This window comes from Myodes glareolus, chromosome 11 (assembly GCF_982192425.1).
Source record: "Myodes glareolus chromosome 11, mMyoGla1.1, whole genome shotgun sequence".
NCBI classification, from domain to species: Eukaryota; Metazoa; Chordata; class Mammalia; order Rodentia; family Cricetidae; genus Myodes; species Myodes glareolus.
The window spans coordinates 75,503,326-75,516,037 of record NC_142036.1 but is presented as its reverse complement, the minus strand read 5'-3'; the positions used below and the strand labels follow the sequence as shown (position 1 = coordinate 75,516,037).

The 12,712-nt window shown below is 35.9% G+C and overlaps 1 pseudogene; it reads right to left on the bottom strand.

Moving 5' to 3' along the window:
• Nucleotides 1–4,839: 4,839 nt before the first annotated feature.
• Nucleotides 4,840–6,362, bottom strand: LOC125387926 (SH2B adapter protein 1 pseudogene; annotated as a pseudogene).
• Between the last annotated feature and the right edge of the window lie 6,350 nt (nt 6,363–12,712).

Here is a 12,712-nt window from a genome sequence, read left to right as displayed (position 1 = left end):
AGTTTATGAAAATCGTAGCCTGCTCTAACAACGTAGCTTCATTTTATTGCTCCCTATTTTGCCACTATTTAATTGATTCCAAGAATTGCTGATAAAAAGATATTAAAGCAATAGAAAAATAAATGTTTTAGGATAAGCATCATTTTAACTGTAATTCAAAATTATTAGTCAATGTTTATGAACTGAATTTTTCTCTCTAGAAAAAAGATTGTGTTGCTATATAACCACGTACTGTAAATCACATTAAAGTGTGGTTTAAATTAATGTTCTAATTAATATCTTCTGATAGAAGACAATTAGATGTTTCATAAAATACTTTGCTTCAATTATAAAAGTAGTGAGAAAGCATAATATTTCTCAAGTGTATCGGAATATGTGGAATATTATACCCAGGATTACCTCTGAAGATGCAGAAACATAAGTATCAAGGAACAGTACTGTCAAATATTTTCTTCAGTTCATTTGTTTACCATAAAAGTCATTTATTTTACTTTACTGTGCTCTTCTACAAAAATAAAACAATATCATTTTTTTCCTTTATTATTATTATTGTTTTTTCCTACATAAAATACTCTGGTTATGGTTTCCACTCTTTGTACTCTTCTCAGTTCCACACCACTTGCCCTCCTCCACCCCCATATCTGGCTCTCTTCCTTTTCTGTCTCTCATTACAAAACAAATAGGCATCGCAGGGATAATAATAAAATAAAATAATTAAAAAATAATAAAAACAAACACTATTACATTGAAGTTAAACAACAAATTCCAAAAGAAGTAAAAGAGCCCCTGAAAATCAGAGAATTACTTGTACACACTCACAGGAAATGGATCTAAAACATTAAACTAGAAGCCACAATATATATGCAGGTGACTTGGTGCAAACCCATGTAGGACCTGTGTGACAGCAGCCTCAGTATCTGTGAGTTCATATGAGCTTTATCATGTTGATCACTAGGAATTTCTAACTCTTACAGGTTTTCAGCCTCCTCTCCCCCAGGGTTTCCTGAGCCCTAAAGGAAGGGATTGTTTAGAGATATCCCATTTAAGGCTTAGAATTCCAAGTTCTCTGATTCTCTGAATAATAACTGGTGATGGGTCTTTGCATTTGTTTCCAACTGATATGGAAGGAAGCTTCCTTGGTGCTTGCTGAGCAAGGCACTGATCTATGAATATAGCAGAATGTCAGGAATCATTTTTTTTGCCACATTGCCATATTTTGAAAGTAGACTTTGGTTTTATCTAAGTTCTTAATGCTACCTAATCTCTGGATCTTGATCACTCAAGCGGTATATGGACTGCAACTTGTGGTGTGGACCTAAAGTCAAATCTGTTGGTTCATCTCACAAGTTTCATGCCATCATTGGCACAGCCTATCTTGCATCACTGTCTATTAGAGGGTTTCTGGCTGGCGTGACATTTATACATCTATTTGATAAAAGAGAAGTGCACTCCTGTAACAAAACCATGAAACAAAGGGTGAGGGATCTTTGTAAGTACCAGCTTGTCTTCTCTGTGTTCAATAAATTGTGTAAGTGTTGTCTTCAAAAACTGGGCCTTGCTGTCAATTTGTGGAGAACAATCTATAGTCTACAGCCTTGGTAGTTTGGGGGTTCCAATGGGACTTCTTTGGCCAACAATTCAATAATTATAACACATCCCTGTACTGGGAGCATCATTGGTGATACAAGATGGCCAGTTGGGACTTGTTTCCCCAATAAATTGATTATTTTACTTAAATCAATTATATATATATATTTGTATCTATCTATCTATCCATATATGTATTATATTCATATATAAGGAAGCTTCTACATGATTAAGTTTCCTTACTATTTCTCAAATGGCCCTTAATTTTAGCTGTGTCTCCCATGATCCCTCCCCTATCCTTACTTTCATCCTCTTCCCTCTGATCCTCCATTCAAAACCTTGCCCATCTATCCAACACTATTTTTTTTCCTTTTCCTAATGAGATCTGTACTCTCTATTACCTTTCTCTATACCTAACCTCTGTAGCTCTACAGTTTGTAGCTTGGTTATGATTGACTTAATAGCTAATATCTACTATAAACAAATCCACACCATATTTTACTTTTGGGGTTTGAGTTTCCTCATTTAGGATTATTTTCTCCATTCATTTTAACTGTTAATTTCTTGATTTTTTTAAACAGCTGTGTATTACTCCATTGTGTAGCATACTATATTGTCTTTATCCATTTTTCTGTTCTGGGACATCTAAGTTATTTCAAAGCCTGGGCTATTATGAAAAGAATAGATTGAGCAAATACCCTTGTGCTAGGATAAAACATCCTTTGTGTATACAGCATAGCTGGATATTAAGGCAGGTTGATTGTTATCTTCCTGAGGAACTATCACACTGGTTTGCATTGTGCCTGTACAAGTTTGCACTGCAACCAGCATTAGAGGAGAATTGTTCCACATCCTCTCCAGCATGAGCTGTCAAAGTTGTTACTGAACTTGGCCATTCTGACATGTGTAAAAGGAAATCTCAAAGTACTTATGAGTTGCATTTTCCTGATGGCTAAGATTGTTGAGCAATAAACATTTCTTTTAAATGTTTCTTAGCCATAATGATTTTCCTCTATTTAAAATTCTGTTTAGAGTCAAAACACTACTTTTAATTGGCTTATTTGTGATTTTTATATCAAGTTACTTGAGTTTTTTTACACAATTTGAATATTAGCCTTCTATCATATTTGGAGTTGGTAAAAAAATATTTTTGTATATTTCATGCTATGTTTTTGTCTGAATGATGGTGTCCTTTGCCTTACAGAAGATTTTTAGTTTCATGAGGTCATATCTATTGGGTATCTTAGTGTCAGCATTAATAGTTGTCTGTTCAGAAAGTCTTTTTATGTGCCCATCAGTTCAATAATACTCCCAACTTTCTCTTCTTTCAAGTTCAGTATATCTGGTTTTACAATAAGGTCTTTTATCCACTTGAATTTAAGTTTTGGGCAGGATGATGATTATGGATTTATTTTCATTCTTTGACAAATTGTCATTCAGTCTGACCAACAGCATTTGTTGAAGATACTGTCTTTTTTTTGCCAGTGTATTTCTAGCATTTTAACCAAATTTGAGATATTCAGAGGTGTGTAGAGTCATGTCTGGCTCCTCAGTTTTTTTTCCATTTATCAACCTGTTTTCCTTTTGTGCTATTGTCATGCTGTTTTTATTTTTATTTTTTTTAATTTATAAAAGTTTATTAATTTATAAAAGTTTCCATTTCTGCCCCTCCTCCCAACACCCTCCCACTCCCTCCACTCTCTCTCCTCCTCCCTCTCCATCCCCCAGAGCAGTCAGGGTTTCCTGCCCCGTGGGAAGTATGACTATATCTCTTGATATATTAATATATTGAAATTGAGAAGAGTGATATATTGGTATATTGAAATTGATATTTTGATATATTGAAATTGAGAAGAGTGATAATTCCCAAAGTTCTTTTAGTGTTAAAGACTGTTTCAACTATCCTAATTTTCTTTCTGCTTCTGCATGAAGCTCAGAATTCCCCATTCAAGATCTGTGAAGAGATGTGTTAGAATTCTCATGAGAATTACATTGTATCTCTAGATTTCTTTAGGTAGAATGGCCATTTTTACTATAGTAGTCATACTGATCAATTACCATGAGAGATCTTTCTATATTCTGATATAGTCTTCAGCTAATTTCTTCAATGTCTTTATTATTTTGTCTTACAGGTATTTTCTTGCTTGTTTGAGTTACCCTGTTATATTTTATATTATTTGAAGGTATTCTGAATGATCTTAATTTCATGAATTCTTTCTCAGTCTATTTGCCATTCCTATATGAGAGGATGGGCTTTTTGTGAATTATGTTTTCAGCTACTTTATTTTATCAGCTGTGTGGATTTTCCCAGGGGAAATTTATCAGGTCACTTAAGTATACAATCTTACTGTTTGAGAATAAAGATACTTTCATGTTTTTTTTTTCTTTACAATGTGTATCTCTTTGTTCTGCTTTAGTTTTCTTAGTGCTCTAATTAATACTTCAAGTACTACACTGAATTGCTGTGCAGAGAGATGATAGCTTTGTATTGTTCTTTATTTTAGTAAAATTGCTCTGAGTTTCATTCTTTTTAAGATGATGTTCACTACGTGTTTGCTGCAAATGGCCTTTTTAAAATGGTGATCAATGTCATTTGCATCCCTAAACTTTGAAGGACTTCAATCATGAAGGAGTGTAGGATTTTGCCAAAGGCCTTTTCTACATCTAATGAGATGATCATGTGTTTTTTCTTTCTGTTTGTTCATCCAATGTATTGCATTAAACAATGTGCACATATTAAACCATCTCTGAGTTTCGGAGATGAAGCTTGCTTGATTATAGTTGATGAACTTTTGAATATATTTGGAGATTTGTTTGCAAATATTTTATTGAGAACTTTTGCATCTACATTCATAAGCAAAACTAGTCAATGATTCTCTTTTCTTGTTGGATCTTTATGTGGTTGGATAGCAGGGTAACACTGTTCTAGTAAAACAAATTGAACAATGTTCCTTTTGTCTATATTTTCTAGGAAAATTGAGGAGTATTTGCATTAACTCTACCTTTATTAAAGTACAGTTTTTATTAAAATTCTATGGCACTAGATTTCATTGGTTAGAAGACTTAATGACAGTTTATACTTCACTAGGGGTTATGGAATAGTGTTAATTGCTTATCAGATCTTGATTTAAGTTTGGTATATGGTGTGCCTATTTAGAAAATTATCTATTTCTTTTAAATGTATCAACTTTATGGAGTACAAATTTTGAAAGTATGACCATATGATCTTCCCAATTTATTCATTGTCTATTGTTATGTTCCCCTTTCCATTTCTGATTTTTTTTTAATTTGGATATTCATCTTTTCTTTCATGAGGGGTTGAAAAGTCCCCGCTGAGGACCCCTCCTCCATGAGAATGTAAGGGTACAATTCCAGAGGAAGCAGTTCTATTAAGTGGGAAACAGAAATGGAGGCAGAACTAGGGAAGAAGGATGCCGATGGCCAGTTGGAAAGGCATCCATCAGACCCCCTGTGACAGGTAGTCATTACTCTCACTGGATACCAGCAGCAGATCCTGGCTGGGCAGACTCTCTGAATGATTCAGGCAGGGCAACTCCAGGCTGTCTGTTTTATTCTTTTTTAAGAAGGAGGTCCCAGAGGTCAGGGGAAGGGTCATGGAACAGGGCCTGACAGCAAGGTAGAGTCCTGTGCTTAGACACTCCTGGATGCTAAACACCCAGGTCTTCACATGAAATGCATCAGTTGTCTCCAGAGTGCACTCTGAAAAGCCTTCTACCTTAGCCACAAACACGTTCTCCTTGTCAGGCATCTCTAGGGCCCTGATTGTGCTATCAGGTGATATCAGTGATAGTAATACAGGGAATGCTGAGTCAGGGTCAGGATGCCTAGGGTGGTACAAAGAACTCCAAAGGACTTCCTCCTACTCCTTTTCCTCCTCCTCCTTCGCTTTGGAACAGTAGGTGACAATTCTGCCTCTGAGGCTCCACTTCTCCCCCTGAGGTCAACCCAGCTGCTCCTCCTCCATGACCTACTCCTGCTGGGTCAGGGGCAGCTTCTTCAGCCCCCAGAAAACTGAATAGCTCTTCTCTCTGTACCATTCCTGCTCTGTCTTTCAAGGCTCCTCCACCATTACTCGGTCTCAGCCTCTCAAAGTGGTGAGTCCATCTATCCCCAGGAAATGTGCCAACGCTAGACAATCCCCTACCAACTGTCCCAGAACCAGAGGAGTTGGAATTACTGTTTCCACCTAGAACTGGAGGCCTGGTGTGGTCTCCAGAAGTCCAACTGGGGAGGAAGTGTCAAAAGCCTCTTGCCACTATAGGATGCTCAATACCGATTCTCTGACTGAGCGACCCGCTGAACCACAGAACCATTTCAACTTTGAGGACACTGTAGAGGAGAAAGAGACTGAGGAAGAAAGGGAGCCAGCTAGGTCCCCAGAAGGTAGAGATGGGCCCAACACAGAGGTCCGCCCACCCTGCAGCTGTTAAGGGACAAGTCATGTGGTGGTGCAATCTACACACCAGGGCTCAATGAAGCCAAGACAATTGGGCAGAGTGAATCCAAGGCCCAGGCTACCTTACCTTCGAAGTGCTCCAAGAACAGCTCAGTAAAACTGCCAGAAAAGGCAACTTCTGCTCCAGGCTCTTCATATTGTGGGTGGGAGCCAAGTAGAGGGGAAACCGATGGGCAAGATCCAGGGCAGCAGCCCTCACATGGGACTCACAGAACTCTTACCAACTTCGGGGAGGGGATGATGGCAGCATTGATGGAGAAGGAAAGGCCCCATTCTCCGGGGAAGGGGCACCATTCATGATGGGCTCCAGGTAGAGTCAGTGAAAGGGGGAAGCAAAGAAGAAAGTGGCCAAAAGTCGTGGGGTGAGAGGCAACAACTTCATCTCGGTCCCGGTGCTCAGCTCCAGGGTCAAACTAGTGAAAGTAGCTTCCCTCCATAGAGAACATTCTAATCCTGGAAGGGAAAGCAGATTCAACCACAGTCAAATGGCCAAAGCCCTTCCATGAATTAAGAGACTGGCCACCGCCCTAATAGCCTTTAATAGGTGGTCACGTAACTGGATTAGTTGAGAAGTGAGATTAGCAGAGGAAGTCCAACAGTCCACACTCTGAAGAGCATTTGGGACTTCCTGTAAAGCAAGAGAGCTTTCAGACTCTATCAGAGTGGCCCTAGGCAAAAGTTGTCAGTTGCTCTCAGGCCACAAGAACAAGGATGGAAGGAAAAGGGGAAAGCAGTGCTCTTGTGGATTTCTCTGGTATGATCTTGACCTCTCTTGCTCATATATTGCCTCCTCCCTCTCTTTGATAAGTTCCCTGTCGAAGAGGATGACCTTCCCCAAAAAGAGGACTGGTCTTCATTCAAGGGTATACGAGTAGCTATGCTCCCTTGCTAGAACCTCCAAACAAGGTCTCGAGTTCTGCTTTCTTGTCCTTTGGCTATTTTGTGATACTGGAGGCATGCTGTGGTAAGGTCACTGTTCTCTTGTATTGCTATGCTGCCATGTAGGCATTTAGGACTCGGAAAACAGGTCTTGTCTTTTTGGGGTCATGGCTTTTCAGGTAGGATTTTTTTCTGGGATTCTGGCAGGTGTTGCCACTTGGAGATCCTGGTAAAATATCTTTCTGTGTATTAGTAAGAGGGTTGGGCCAAGTGAGTGAGAGGTGAGAGGCTCTACAGGAAAGAAGAAAACAGGGCATTCCATGAATATCAACAAGTTTCTTAGGATTAGGTATGTAGAATGAGGGTAGGCTACAACAGAAGAACTGCTACAGAGCCTGTAATGTGACTGGAGGATTGGCCTTGAAGGGAAGGAGGAAGATGTGAAAATCTCCCTGATTTCCTGACTGGAGTGACCTGTGGGTTCCCAACCAGTGCCCGCTGAAGTTGTGGTCAGACATAAAGCAAGGAATTGAAGAAAAGAAATTAGGAGGGGAAAATATTTGTGATCCATTGAAGATGGTAGTAGAGGAGAAGGGAGGCTGCAATAGGTGTTCTGTTACAGAGCTAGGGAGCAAACCTGGGGACCTGATATGGAGAATCAGAGGGAGAGGTGAAGATCTACACCTAGCCTACCTGCTTCCCTTGCCTGATCCCTTTTATCTTGAGTTAAAAATAAATACTTGCTATACAGTAGATTATAACTTTGTAGTTTCTGTTAAAATATTTATGAACCTTCCTAGATATGGAATTAGTTAACCATACTACATATTTATGTGTTTACAAATGTCTTTAAACCATGATATTAAAATAAAGAATTATCAGCATGATTTCATGATTACTTCCTCTTTAAATTAAAAGCACTTTGAGTGATATACTATTCTCAACTCTATTATAATGCAATAATTATTTATTAGCTAAGATGTACTGATCAACATAAATGATATTTAGTGTTTTATATTTATGTTTTCAATAAAGTTGTAATATTATATTCAGAAGTTTCAGGGAGTAGTTTAGAGTACTGAATTGTTTGGCAATACATCTCACAGTGTGGATTTACAAGACACTAAAGTTCATTGCCACTAAATATTTACAGAATTGATAAATCACTTGAGCACCTTGACACAGAGTATCACCCAAACACTATGATTTCTTAGAGCCAAAGTTTAGATTTGTACACTTCACTTAAAATGTGTTTTTTTTTCAAATATACAACTGCTCTGTAGATTTAGGAAGAATTTTAATATGACTCAAGCTAATTTTATATAGAATGTCACCAGGAAGTCAGAAAAAATACTACATTTGCCCACAACCTTGGAAACCATTGCGATTTATGAATAAATATATATGATAACTAATAAAAAGAAAAGAAATCATGAATATTTTCTTCTTTATCAGCTTACCAGCATATTGTTCAACCCATGCCCTGAACCGCCATGACTAGAAGCTATAGCTCCAGATGAGATTCTTTCATTCACACTGCCAATCTGCCAAGCTGTTTAAGTTTTGATAGCTTTGCTTAATTTCTCTGCATCTTGATTCTTTTTACAAAAGGAGAGAACAATGACGTGTAAAGAAAAGCTTGGTTATGAGAATTACATTTTTAAGTGGGTATAGCACTTAGCTCCAACCCAACACTTGATGAACACTCTTTTTTCCATTAAAATTACTTCCTTCCCACTCTGTGCATAAGCCTCTCAACATTTATGAATCTCTTGACATCTGTAGCTGTGCTTATTAATCTGCTAATTTGTTCTCTCTTGGACGTTTTTTCTTCAATAATTCTGTATATAAACAAAACTTTTCTCATTAAATAATAAAAAGTAAGATAAGAGTTTTATCTTTATTCTTTTTTTGGAAAGAGTAACTTTTATGAGGTTTTCTTCAGAAGTAATAAATAAACGATATACCCTTAATAAGATTGAAATGATAGTAATTATTAGTAGTGATTAACTTACCTGAGTGCAAGCGTATATCTGAACCAACCTTCCTGAATTAAAGCATCTCCAATTACTAATATTTTTATATTCTCCATGAAATAGAAATGTGTAGACTTGCAGGCTTTGGACACATTTTCAATACTCTTGACATATTGGAGAAGTAATGACTTTCCAATAGAGCGATCAACAAAACCAGGGAACAAACCTTAATTTCAAAGCACTGTTCTTTAGTAAAAGGATCCAGACACTTTGGTACTTGTAGTAGAGAAATTTCTAGATGATTATGCGGTTTCTTAAAGCTGAAAAGGGAATAAAATTTTAAATATGGAACATTTTCATAAGAACATATGAGGCAAATCTCAGTATGGGAAAATTTTAGAAAAGTATTTAAATTACTGAACAATAACTCACCATTATAAGGTACCTATAAGGAGCTTGAGAGACAGCTCAGAGCAGAAAAACTTCTGCAGTTCTTGAAGTGGACCAGCGTTTGACTCCCTGCAGCATCCATTTGGGTAGCTCACCAACTCCTGTAACTCTAGCTCCAAGGTTTGATCTAACGTCCTCTTTTGGGCTCCATGATCATCCTTATGCATGTTCACAAATGTATGTATATCCATAGAGACAAATCAAGATAGAAAATTCAAATAAAAAAAAGCTATGTATTCTTCCTGATGTAATTTTTTAAAATAAACAAATGGGAGAAAGAGTATGTTTAGAGCAGTAAATTTTTAAAAAATAAATGTACATTGAAAATGGGAAATCAACCTTAGACAAATATGACAGTAATAATTTTTGCAAACAAGAGCTACTGATGAGTGATAAATTTAATGTGTCCATGATGACAAGAAAGAAGACTTAAAAAGTATGCTAGACCCCTGCACACACACCATAAAATAATAACTGATTAAAAATGGAAAAAAAACAATAATTCTACAGTGAAAGAAACTGGCAAAAACTCTTTCTACCCAAAGATTAATGTCAAAACATCCCAAGAATAAGACAAATCAGCATTAATCTTTGTAGTAGAATGTCATGACAAGGACACAATGTCCTTGTAAGAGGCATATAACCGTGGTTTAAGTATTAGAAATTACAAAGCAATTACTCAAAATTAGTCCTCAATTGAATAAAGGTTATGGCAAAAGAGAAATAAAACTGAGCATCTGAACACCATGGCTTAAATATTCCATATTTCTATTAATCATTTTTCTGATGAAGAACATTTGGGTTGTTTTACTTTCATAGTTGCTATGCATAAGGTAACAACGAATATATCAGAGCAAACATCTGCGGAATAAGGTGCTGAGTTCTTTATGCATATGGCAATAAATAATATAGCTACTTCATATGGAAGACTTTTTAGCCTTTTGAGAATTCTCTACACCTGTTTCAAAAGAAGCTGCAACAGTTTGAGATTACACTCAAAGTGAATGAAGGTTTCATTGTCTCTACATCTTCTCTATCTCTCAATGTTGATTCTGAGCAGGATAAGATGAAATATCAAAGTTGTTTTTCATTATATGTCTTCACTTTTTAAATATATTTGATATTTTGAATCTTTTTTTTCTACTTTTGTTTCTTGTTTTGAGAACTCTTTGTTTAGATTCATGGTCCACTTCATAAATGTGTTGTTTTTGTTTTTGAGCTTTTGTATTTTAAGTCCTTTACATATTCATAATATCATTCTTTTGTAGATGTGTAGTTCTCAAAACTTTTCTCCCATTTTATGGGCTTATTCTTAACTCAATTTATTGTTTCCTTAAGCTATAAACATGCTTTTATTTCTATATTTCTATAAAGACTTACTTGTCGATGTTGCTATTAGTTCCTAGGCAAATGAGAAATCACAAAATCCTCTCCTACAACTAAATTATGTAAGGTAACATCTAGAATTTCTTCTAACAGTCAGGGTTATAGGTTTAATCATTACGTATTGGTTTTATTTGGTGTTAGATTTTGGAAGGTGATAGTTACAGCTCTAATTTATTCTTCTACTATAGACATCCAGTTTTCCTTGCATTGCTTGATGATGATGCTGTTTTTCCCCTTGAATGTGTTTTTGTCAAATTGTCAAATAGTTGTAATTACTCATACACATGTTTGTGATTTTAATTTTGTTTCTTTGACTTACATGTTTGTTTTCATGCCTGAACCATGGAGTTTTTATTTTCAATAGCCCTATAAAGATTTTGGAATCTGAAATAATAACATGCCCACCATCTTCAAATTTGTTCTTTTGTTTTGGCTATCTGGATCTCCTGTGGTTCCAAATTATTTTAAAGCCATTTTATCTTACTTTGAGGAATGAGATTGGGGTTTTATTGAGATTACATTGGATCTATCAAATGTTGAAGGTGAAATAAAAATTTGCACAATATTAATTCTTCCAATTCAAGTGCAAGTCCTGTCATTCCACTTTTGAATGTACTTCATATTATTTTAAGAGATTTAAAGTGTTTATTATAGAGATCTTTCTTGATATCTTATAGGTTTAACTTTGGGAGCTTCGATATATCTATGAACTTAGTCATTTCTTTTAGATTTTCAATGTAATACAGATTTTTAAAGTATTTCCTTAATATAATCTCAATTTCTTTGATAACTGATGTATACTTTTCTATTAATTTCTGGATCTGTTGATTTTAGACATCTTCTTTTTGTTATTCAGAGCAAGAATGTCTATCTTGTTCACATTCTCAATAAAAACATTTTATTGATAATAGGATCACATTTGTTTAGCACATATTTATGCACAATAAATTAGTTCTCATGTAAAGCTAGTTACAGTGTATTCTTTGTAATAACTTGAGCATTATTAATTGCAAAAATTTTGGGAAGTTTTTAGGTCTTTATTATTTTTCAGATTTACTAGTATTACATTGCATAGGCAAGGTTATGTACTTCTCAAATGATAATAAATATCAAGTAAGGTAATGATCCAAAGTATGATGCTTTCGTATCATGTGAAAAACCATCACAAAAGAACAGGCTTCTAAGTGATAACAACAAAGTATAACAAAATAAAATATAATGAGACAAACAAAAACCATCACATCCAAGTTGGACAAGGCAAAACAATAGAAGAAAAAATTGCCTAAAAGCAGCCACAAGAATGAGAGACCCAATCATTTACACTCTCGGGAATTCAAACGAAACATTAAATTGAAGAATAAAATATAGCATGGGACCTGGTACAGACATGTGAAGGGCCTATTCTTGCTGTATCAATCTCTGTGAGTTCAAATGTTCTTTGGTCAGTTGATGTAGAGAACCTTGATTTCTTAGAGTTCTCATTGTCTCTGGTTCTTACACTTTTTCTGTCTTCTCTTCTGTGGAGTTCTCTGAATTCTAAGGGGAGGAATGTGATGGAGATAGTCCACTTAAATATGAGTGTTCCAAGGCTTCTCACTCTCTTCATGATGTGTGGCTGTAGGTCTCTCTTGGGAGGAAGCCTATGTGATGATGAGTGAATAAGGCACTGAATTTTTAGTATAGGAGAAAGTCACTAGGAGGCATTTTATCATTGCTTTTTAAATGATAAATAAAAGTAGGTTTTACCGCACGACTCTGTACTATCTAGTCTCTGATTTCTTGGTCAACCAAGTAATGCTAAGTATGTATTTCTTTTTGTGGAGTGAGGTTTAAGTCAAATCAAACATTAATTGGTTACTCACATAAACTTTGTGCCACAAGTACCCTAGCATATTTTGAAGTCAGGACAGCAATGTAGATCAAAATTTTTGTGGCTGGATTGGTGTATTTAATTTTT